Here is a 10,056-nt window from a genome sequence, read left to right as displayed (position 1 = left end):
GAATGCCACCTTCATAAATGGCTCGATGTGTTCTCCAGTTCTTGATCATCACACTAACTCGAGCGCACGTGCACCCACCGCCGCCACGATGCTTTTTATGTCTGTTATAATAGAGTGAGAAATGATTTTACAGAGAATAATCCACGCAAGTGAATGGTGCTACCATGTTATGAAAGACGTGGCCGCTCCGTTAACCAATGAAATAGTCGGGAGTCAATAGTTTTTCCTGGGCCGCCATGACATATTTTTTGAGGCTGCCCGGAATAAAGGCTTTTTGCTGAATTTGTGCTGAATCAACACACCCCGAATCAAAAGGTGTCTGTAATTGCCGGATCGACAGAAATTGCTTTATTTATTTAAATTGAGCTTTAATACGAAGTTAACCCCAGTTTAAGGTTTGAACGATATGCTACTTCTTGCTTTACAAACTATTAAATGTAAATCTCGCCTAAAATAAACAAAGTCCGTGTAGAGAAAGGACTGTTTATTAGCTTAGACAGATATAAAGGTAAAATATTGCAATGAAGTAAATAATAAATACATATATTTAATATAAAAACAAAAATACAAATCAAATCTGCACCCCTAATTATTAGTACATACAAATGTAAATGTAAACTTTTAAAATGAATCAATAGGCTATCAGTTAACTAAATAAATTGTACTAGGCTATATAATAATATTTCACCAGTGTTGGGTAGATTACTTCTGAATTGTAATCTGGTACTGATTACAAATTACATGACTAAAATTGGAGTCTCTTGGATTACATTTGTCAGATAATCTAATATGATTGCTTTTGGATTACTTCTGACCTTGTTAATTTGATGTCACATGCATTTGAGTAGGATAAATTTGTACAATTTTGAAACACTGTTGCTTAAATGCATTAAGTAAACCTTAGTTAATGGATCAGAATATGAGAATTGCCACGATTTTTTGCTCACCATTAGTCTGTTTCTGAGTTAAATTATTAAAGGCACTTCAAATGTTCTTATTCCGGCAATTTTGGTATTACACACACCATCCATGTGTGATAACAAATCAGACCAGTTATATCTGTGAGCTAATGTAAGAAAAACCGGCTCAAAAGTCGTCATAAAAGCCAAAGTGTATGTAAGCAATTAGCAAAACTTTAACTAACTTTACTGCAGGAATGCAATCTTCTCTGCATTTATGTGTGGATTACAGCTCCATCTTCACTTTTGGCTAGTGGCTAGTATCAGGTCTTTGTGTGCAATAAATTATGAACAATTAACTGCCTTTGCCTGATTAATACGCAGGGGCGGAGCCAGGAGTTTTTCACAGGGGTGGCCTGGCAGGGGCCAGCGATCAGTCTGTAGTAGCACAGACTGTTGGTACCCACAGGGGGGTGATACAGTGACACCCGGGACAGAGAGGTGCAGCGACCTTGGTGTGCGCACATGTTAAGACTCCTGTGTGTTGCGGTTGTACAGAGACAGTTCCACCTCTAAAAACTAAATTCTGCCCAAGATAAAAAATGACCAAAGCGGCAGTTGCGAGTGGGGTGGCCAATGGGGTAGCCAGGCTTCGGTCCATGGTGGCCACGGCCACTCCTGGCCACCCCCTAGCTCTGCCACTGTTAAAATGTAATCTTGTAATCCATAAAAAGTAAATGTAATCTTATTATTTTTAATAAGTAAGAGTATTTTAAAATGTAATTTTATCTAATTACAAGTACTTGATTTTTATAATCTGATTACATAATCCAGATTACATGGAATCTGTTATTACTCAGCACTGTATATCACTTATACTACCATACTTTGATGTACACAATTGTACAGAATAATTACCATATTGGTACTCCAAAGTCCTTTAAAAAATACAATTGTACTTTAAAGTATTATGAGCATGTCCAAAAAAAAAAAAAAATAAATAAATAAAAAAAGTCACATTTTAATGGTAAAGAATGTAAAAATGCTTCAGTAAAAAAAAATTTATCGGTTAAATGGTAGTTACCTTAAAATATATGGTAAAAATTAGAATATATTTAACAAGACAATACTGTATATGTAATGTTACGGTAAAATATTATAAAAATGACATTATCTAGAAGTATAAGTATGATTTTACAGAATAATTGATGGTAAAAATGTATACTGTGTTTAACAAGAGAATACATGTACTTTGTATGGTAAACTATTTTTAAACTACTGTTAAAATTACGGCAAAAAACAATAATCAGGCGTTCCCAGAAGTCCCTGTGTGACCCATTACATTTCATTATATATTATGGGAACAGTTACATTTCTTCTTATTTTGAATATTAGTTATTATTATTAGGGTGCTGTTTGTTATATTTTATGTAGTTTTAATGAATAATTTTTGCATTATTTTACTCAGGTGGTGTTTTGTGTCTCTACATCTGTATTCATTATTGCTCCTGGATGGGCCATTACTGATGAACTTTAAGTCATCATGTGTCCTTTAAAGTGATTATACAACAATACAGTGAAAAGCACCCCCAGTGTGGTACATTTACTTTTTGGTTAGTGTATGCAGGGCCGATTGCTTTTGCTGTGCAAAACTTCACATCATTGTGGAGAACAGAAATATAAAGTAAATAATATCACAGGAAAATAAGTGTCAGGTTTTATACTGTTATAGTGGCTTTAAAAATTTCATCAGCCTGACCTTTTTCCTCTCGACTCTGTACTGTCATATACGGCTGCCACCTTTAACTGGTCTCAGGATGTCCAATTTAATAATGTTCTCCAGCAAAGCTTTAAATGTCACCACGCCATCAAATTCACATATAGAAGCTGCGAATTCAAACCTAAAATCAATCTTCAAATGTATCCGAGAACTTCTGTCCACCCACAGCAAGTGGCGTGAGACATTTATTTATTTTTGCTTGTCTACACATTACATTTACATTTATGCATTTGGCAGATGCTTTTATCCAAAGTGACTTACAGTGTACTTATTACAGGGACAATCCCCCTGGAGCAACCTGGAGTTAAGTGCCTTGCTCAAGGACACAATTGTGGTGGCTGTGGGGATTGAACCAGCAATCTGATTACCAGTTATGTGCTTTAGTCCACTACGCCACCACCACACAAATGCACAATTTACAGAAGGATTCACAAAGTGGAAAAAAGTTGGAAAAAATGAAGGATTTTAGCTTTGAGGGTCTTTAATTCTTCCTCATGTCAAAATTCATCCATTATGGCTTTTTCTTTTAAACCTGCTGCTGATCAAGACATCAGTTTGTAGCCTTTCATGTAATCTGCTGTCATTTACATTCAAATAAAAGTCAGGGATGCTGTGAAACAAGGTCCATCTGCAGCCTGGCCTGGATTCCTGAATGTTGTAAGTTTCTACACATGCAGTTTATGATGTAATAAGTTCAGAACATGATGAATCTCAGCCCTTTAGTTTGTGTAGGTGCTCTGTCTTGTTTGAACAGTAGATGGCGACAATGCACTGGCTCATCCGCATCAGTGAACGCTGAAACATTGCACTCTTGAGGTAAGTCGGACCATGATCTGATATAGTGTTTTCTTGTTCTTTTGCATTTTCAGGTGGCGAGGTTTTCCATCGTCGCATTTCCTTTGAGGCAGACTTGCCTAATAAGGGCACACCGAGGAAACTGATGCTCTCAAATGGGGAAAAAGTTCAGGTGAATAATTATGGAGTAGGCTGTCTTTTAAATAGCAACGGTGTAAGATTCCTTTTCACCTACACGCTTTTTGCACTCGTACATCTTGTCGGTGAGTCAAGGTCCGGGTTATGTGGAGGCTTCATATGTAGAAGAACTAGGAGGATAGTGCTGTATCAGGAGTGAAACCTCATATCGAATCAGTGTCATGTTGTCATCAATAGAGGGCGTTAGAGTGCAAGAATTTTAGAGAGGGTTTTCAAACTTTTTGATGCAAAGGACCCCCAGATATGATCCTCTTGCAAGCAAGGTACCCCCTTCCTAAAATAAAAACGCTACTATACTGTATATTTTCACGTATAAAGACCCATTCATTGTGCGTGAGAAAAACTGTGCCGTGCAAAATTAAATGAATAGCTTTTATATTGTCATTATACTAAAGTCAAAAGAAATTAGTAAATTATTATCTGTATTTGAATAATAAGTTGGCATCTTTTTCTACCTAATATTAGACTGATGTTAGATGTATAAACCTAGTCTTTACAAAGCAGATTAAAACAGTAATAATGTCAAATTCAGTAAAAGTTTTCGAAATTGTTTTACCGAAATATTTCTTTCTAATTTCTAGAAACCCACTAGTGCCCCCTTGAGGCCCTCTGTGGGACCTCGGACCCCACTGAAAACCCCTGAATCTTAGAGATGATGAAACATATTCAACACAATGTGTATGCATGGGGCTTACATCCCAGCAAATAAAGAACATTCCCTTAACGTTAGTGTATGGGGACGGGAGGTCAATTCCTAACATGCTAGGAAGGTTCTTTTTAGGCTTTATTTTTTATACAGTTAAATAACATTCCCAGAACGTTCTGGGAACCAAATGTTGTTAACTGGGTAGCAGTGCATTGTGGAAAGTGAAGCTTTGAATTGCCAACTATGAAAGAACTTGGTTACTCTATCATTATGCATTCTTATTAAAGTCTATTGTGCCATGCCACACGGATCACGCTCCTGAAAGCATTGATTTGTGAATTCTGGCATTTCACAACTGTCAGTGGATGAAGAAATATCTTGATCATAATTGGGGAAGATGATAACAGCTGTTGGGGCCACAGTTCTGAAGGCGTACAATCAAAGAATAGAAAACCAGATATTAACTTTGTGCTGTTGCAGCCTTTTGTTTTTTTTTTAAGTGTAGCCCAAGCCATCTTTACTTAGTTAACCTGCCTCAGATTCTATATTGAGTTGAGTTGTAGTTGGTGTAAGGGTTTTTAAACAGGTGGCAAAAGGAATCTACAAATACTGCACCTGATAAAAAAGATTTCTATATAAAACATAATCAACACAGCCAAACAGTTCTGTAGGTTCTCACAATGCAAGTGAATGGGTACCAACATTTTGAAGCTCCAAAAGCACATAAAGGCAGCATTAAAGTAATCCATAAGACTCCAGTGTTTTAATCCATGTCTCCAGAAGCGATATGATAGGTGTGGGTGAGAAACATCAATATTTAAGTCCTTTTTTACTATAAATCTCCACTTTCACTTTCACATTCATTTGTTTTTGGCAATTCGCATTCTTCGTGCATATCGCCACCTACTGGGCTGAAAGGAGAATTTATAGTAAAAAAGAACTTAAATATTGATTTATTTCTCACTCACACCTATCATATCGCTTCTTAAGATATCGATTTAACCACTGGAGTCTTATGGATTATTTTTATTCTGCCTTTATGTGCTTTTTGGAGCTTCAAAGTTCTGGCCACCTTTCACTTGCATTATGAGGACCAACAGATATTAAATATTCTTCTAAAAATCTTTGTTTTTGTTCAGCAGAAGAAAGAAAGTCATACACATCTAGGATGGCATGAGAGTGAGTAAATGATGAGAGAATTATTATTTTTGGGTGAACTATCCCTTTAATGGTTTTGGGACTAATCTGACCAGCACACTGCTAAACAGATTTACAAACCACAAGGTTTGTTTCCGATCTAGCTTGAATTACCTGTTGATGTCTGTTTTGTGCCCGTCTGTGATTCCTGTGGTGTAATTGTAATGGACAATCTCGCCTCTTGATGTTTTGTGTTGAATCTAAACAGGCCACTGTAATCAGCCCCAAATAAAAAGCATCAAATGGCATTAGTCCAGCCTTTCAGGCTAAATGAGTTCCTGAGTTTTCATAAATTTGTTATGCTGTAGGCTATGTGACAAAATAGACTATACTGAGCAGAGCGCTTCAAATCTACTGTGCGCCTCTTCTCTGACAAATGACCCCTAAAAGAAGGAAAAGGAAATTTTCTTAACGCCACAGTTGCCAGAAGTAAATTCTTAGGGCTGAGCAGATATGGAACCAGGGGTTTTGGTCATTCACTATGCAAATACCAAGTAATTATTTGAAATATAATGTCCAAAAGTATTAGACCACAAGTAAAAATGTATAAAAATTATATTTGACAATTTTTACAGTGCAATTTAATAAAAATAAATAAATAAATAAAATCACTACAAATAATATAAAAAGCATAACAATTTGCACAAATTTTTACTGAAAAATTAACATGCTGATATTTCACTAGTGACCTAGAAATAGTGAAGAATCTTAAATATTTCTTATTCATTTTATATCATTGTTTTGAAAAAAAAAAAAAAAAAATCAAAATCACTTTCTTTAATTTCTAGATTTAAAAGAGATATTTAATCCTGAATTTTCAATACCAGGGTATGGCCACAGTACTTTCTTTTTAAGTGTTGCAAATGTAAGTACCTGATGCATTTTCTCTTCTTTCTCTTTCTCTTCTCTTTTTTTTTTTTGTTTTGTTGCTATAATCATGCAGTCTTGTCACTCACTCTTTCCACATGTGGTTTCATAGCTGGTGGTCTGGTTGTGTGTAGGGAGGTTGTTTTGTCTGAACAAAGTGTTTTCCAGCCACACCTGTTCTGCTACATCAAAAACACTCGTCTCTAAATAACTTTGAATTCATCTAGCGGGATCACGTTAGTGTCCTGGCACTGCCAAGCCTCAAAGCAGGCTGTGAAGCCGACATGAAAGCTGGTGCATAAAAGCAAATGAGCTGTAGCTCACGGACTGTTCTTTGGTCTGTTGTAGTGGTTAGGATCACCTGCTTACCTGTTCTGCCAGTCCGATTCACAATTCCAAAACCTGCTACTATATTCCTACTACTACTATACACACAAACATTGACAAAGGTAGGCTAGTAAATTTGGGCTGACTCATAGTTTTGTGCTTTACAGTGTTATTATTGTTAACAAAAACTAAAATGAAAACTATATAAAAAAAACAAAATCTGTTAATAATTTGATGTGATCGCTTACTAACCTTAAATCACTGTGTAATCACTTACAAACCTTACCTGTATAAAGTTATATTTTTAAAGTTATATATAAAAGTTATATATACATTTTACAGAATTAAAAATATTTTCATGGTATCATTTAACGCCTTATCTTTGGGAGCCCTAAAATACTAAAACAAAAACTAATCTTAAACGAAAATGGATCTAGTAAACACACACCAAAAAAAACTAAAACTAAAGTAAAACTAACAGTCATAAAGTGAAAACTAACAAAAACTGAACTAAACTGAAAAGACAAATTAAAAATGGAAATAAAAACTAAATGAAAAATTCTAAACTATAAAAACTATGATGCTTTCAAAGTCAAATAGCTGCCTTTCGGTTGTCCACCTGCCAAAAAAGGCTTGTATCAGCTGAGAACACTTTGACCATAAATGTGTCACATCTGTGAAGGTGCGTGAATGAAAGGGCTGTTAGGCATGAGGTCAAAATGACTTTAGATTTACTCTTTTTTTTATTTTTTTTTACTTTTGAAAAAATTACACCAGTCACAGCACTTCTGTAGAGGTGGTAATTTTTGAGTGGAGGTGATTGTTAGTTGCCCTCGGATGACATCTCCGCTACCTGAATTGACTTTGAATTCAAAATGTCCTCCAGATAGAAGAGTTTGAAAAGGACCTCTGCTAAATGAGAAAATGATACATAATTCATACAGCATGTTCTCCCTTTCTTCAATTTTTCCTTCCCTGCTTCCCTCCTGCCTGCCTTCCTTCCTTCCTTCTTTCCTTCCATGAATGTTCCAAAGATCACCATCCTTCATTTTTTTTTTTACAAAACTTTTGTTTACATTTTTGAAAATCCAACAATTTTTTAGAAGTGATTTCACACTTTTCAACCCCACTGTACCTTCCTTCCTTCCTTTCTTGCTTCCTTCCTTCCCTCCCATTCTCTTGCCATCTGTCCTTCCTTCCTTCCCGTTCTCCTATCGTCTGTCCTTCCTTTCTTGCTTCCTTCCTTCCTTCCCGTTCTCCTACCGTCTATCCTTCTGTCCTTCCCTCCTATTCTCCTACCGTCTGTCCTTCCTTCCCTCCCATTCTCCTGCCATCTGTCCTTCTTTCCTTCCTGTTCTCCTACCGTCTGTCCTTCCTTTCTTCCTTCCTTTTCCTTCCTTCCTTCCGTGAAGATCATCTTCCGTAATTTTTTATTTTTTTTTTACAAAATGTTTGTTTACATTTTTCAAAATCCTACAACTTTTTTATTAGTGATTTCAGACTTTTCAACCCCACTGTACCTTCCTTCCTTCCTTCTTTCCTACCTTCCTTGCTTCCTTCCCTGTGTGGATGTGCTTGTTAGTTGCCCTCGGATGACATCTCTGCTACCTGAATTGACTTTGTGGTGAATTCAAAATGTCCTCCAGACAGTTGTTGAAAAGGACCTCTGCTAAATGAAAAAATGATACATAATTCATACAGTATGTTCTTCCTTTCTTAAAGTTTTCCTTCCCTGCCTTCCTTCCTTCCTTCCTTCCTTCCTTCTTTCCTTCCATGAATGGTCCAAAGATCACCTTCCTTCATTTTTTTTTTTTTTTTTTACAAAACTTTTGTTTAGATTTTTAAAACTATCAAAATTAGTGATTTCAGACTTTTCAACCCCACTGTATCTTCCTTCCTTCCTTCCCTCCCTCCCGTTCTCCTACGCTTGTCCTTCCTTCCTTTTCCTTCCTTCCTTCCTTCCGTGAATGTTTCAAAGATCATCTTCCTTAATTTTTTTTTTTTTACAAAACTTTTGTTTACATTTTTCAAAACCCTACAACATATGTAGAAGTGATTTCAGACATTTCAACCCCACTGTACATTCCTTGCTTCCTTCCCTCCAGTTCTCCTTCCTTCCTTCCTTCCTTCCGTGAATGTTCTAAAGATCATCTTCCTTAATTTATTTTTACAAAACCTTTGTTTAAATTTTTCAAAATCCTACAACATTTAAAATTGAAGAAGTTTTAAATTGTATGTAGCATTGAATGCAGTTTATTAATTCATCTTACTTGCCATAGTTCCTTATGATCACAAATAATCATTAGCAAATCAGAATGCATTATATAGATCATGTGGCCTGGCATGCTCTGAGGCCCCTATTCAGAATGCCCAGTGATGCCCTGAGATTCCCTTGGGCTATTTTAAATGTCATATTCTGCAACAGCACTTGCCTCTGGACAAACATAATGTAACATATATCTCCTCTCATCACATCAGTCACTCTGCATTGTTAGGTATCAGTAGCAGTTTAAAAATAACACTGACCACAAAAATGTTTCAGAGAATGTCAACCAGCTGTGTTGTCACCTCTGTGAGGTGTCACCCAGTTTTAATCTCAGATTCAGGCTTAAACAGCAGCAATCAAATTAACTGACAAGGAGTTCCTCAAACTATGTGTTATCTGTGTGCTCAGCTCACTTAACAAAATGAAAGCTCTGAATACTATAAGTGCTGCCACTAAAAGAGATTTAGTTACATTTACATCCTCTGCATCTGGTGGAGGACCCGAGAGTGCAAAAAAAGTGACAATTGCATTTTCTTAATATACAGTTGTGCTCAAAAGTTTGCATACCCTGGCAGAAATTGTGAAATTTTGGCATTGATTTTGAAAATATGACTGATCATGCAAAAAAACGGTCTTTTATTTAAGGAAAGTGATCATATGAAGCCATTTATCATCACATAGTTGTTTGGCTCCTTTTTAAATCATAATGATAACAGAAATCACCCAAATGGTCCTGATCAAAAGTTTACATACCCTTGAATGTTTGGCCTTGTTACAGACACACAAGGTGACACACACAGGTTTAAATGGCAATTAAAGGTTAATTTCCCACACCTGTGGCTTTTTAAATTGCAGTTAATGTCTGTGTATAAATAGTCAATGAGTTTGTTAGCTCTCACTTGGATGCACTGAGCAGGCTAGATACTGAGCCATGGGGAGGAGAAAAGAACTGTCAAAAGACCTGCGTAACAAGGTAATGAAACTTTATAAAGATGGAAAAGGATATAAAAAGATATCCAAAGCCTTGGAAAATGCCAGTCAGTACTATTCAATCACTTATTAAGTGGAAAATTCAGGGATC

The sequence above is a fragment of the Myxocyprinus asiaticus genome, chromosome 48 (assembly GCF_019703515.2).
Source record: "Myxocyprinus asiaticus isolate MX2 ecotype Aquarium Trade chromosome 48, UBuf_Myxa_2, whole genome shotgun sequence".
Taxonomy (NCBI): Eukaryota; Metazoa; Chordata; class Actinopteri; order Cypriniformes; family Catostomidae; genus Myxocyprinus; species Myxocyprinus asiaticus.
This window is presented reverse-complemented; position numbering follows the sequence as displayed.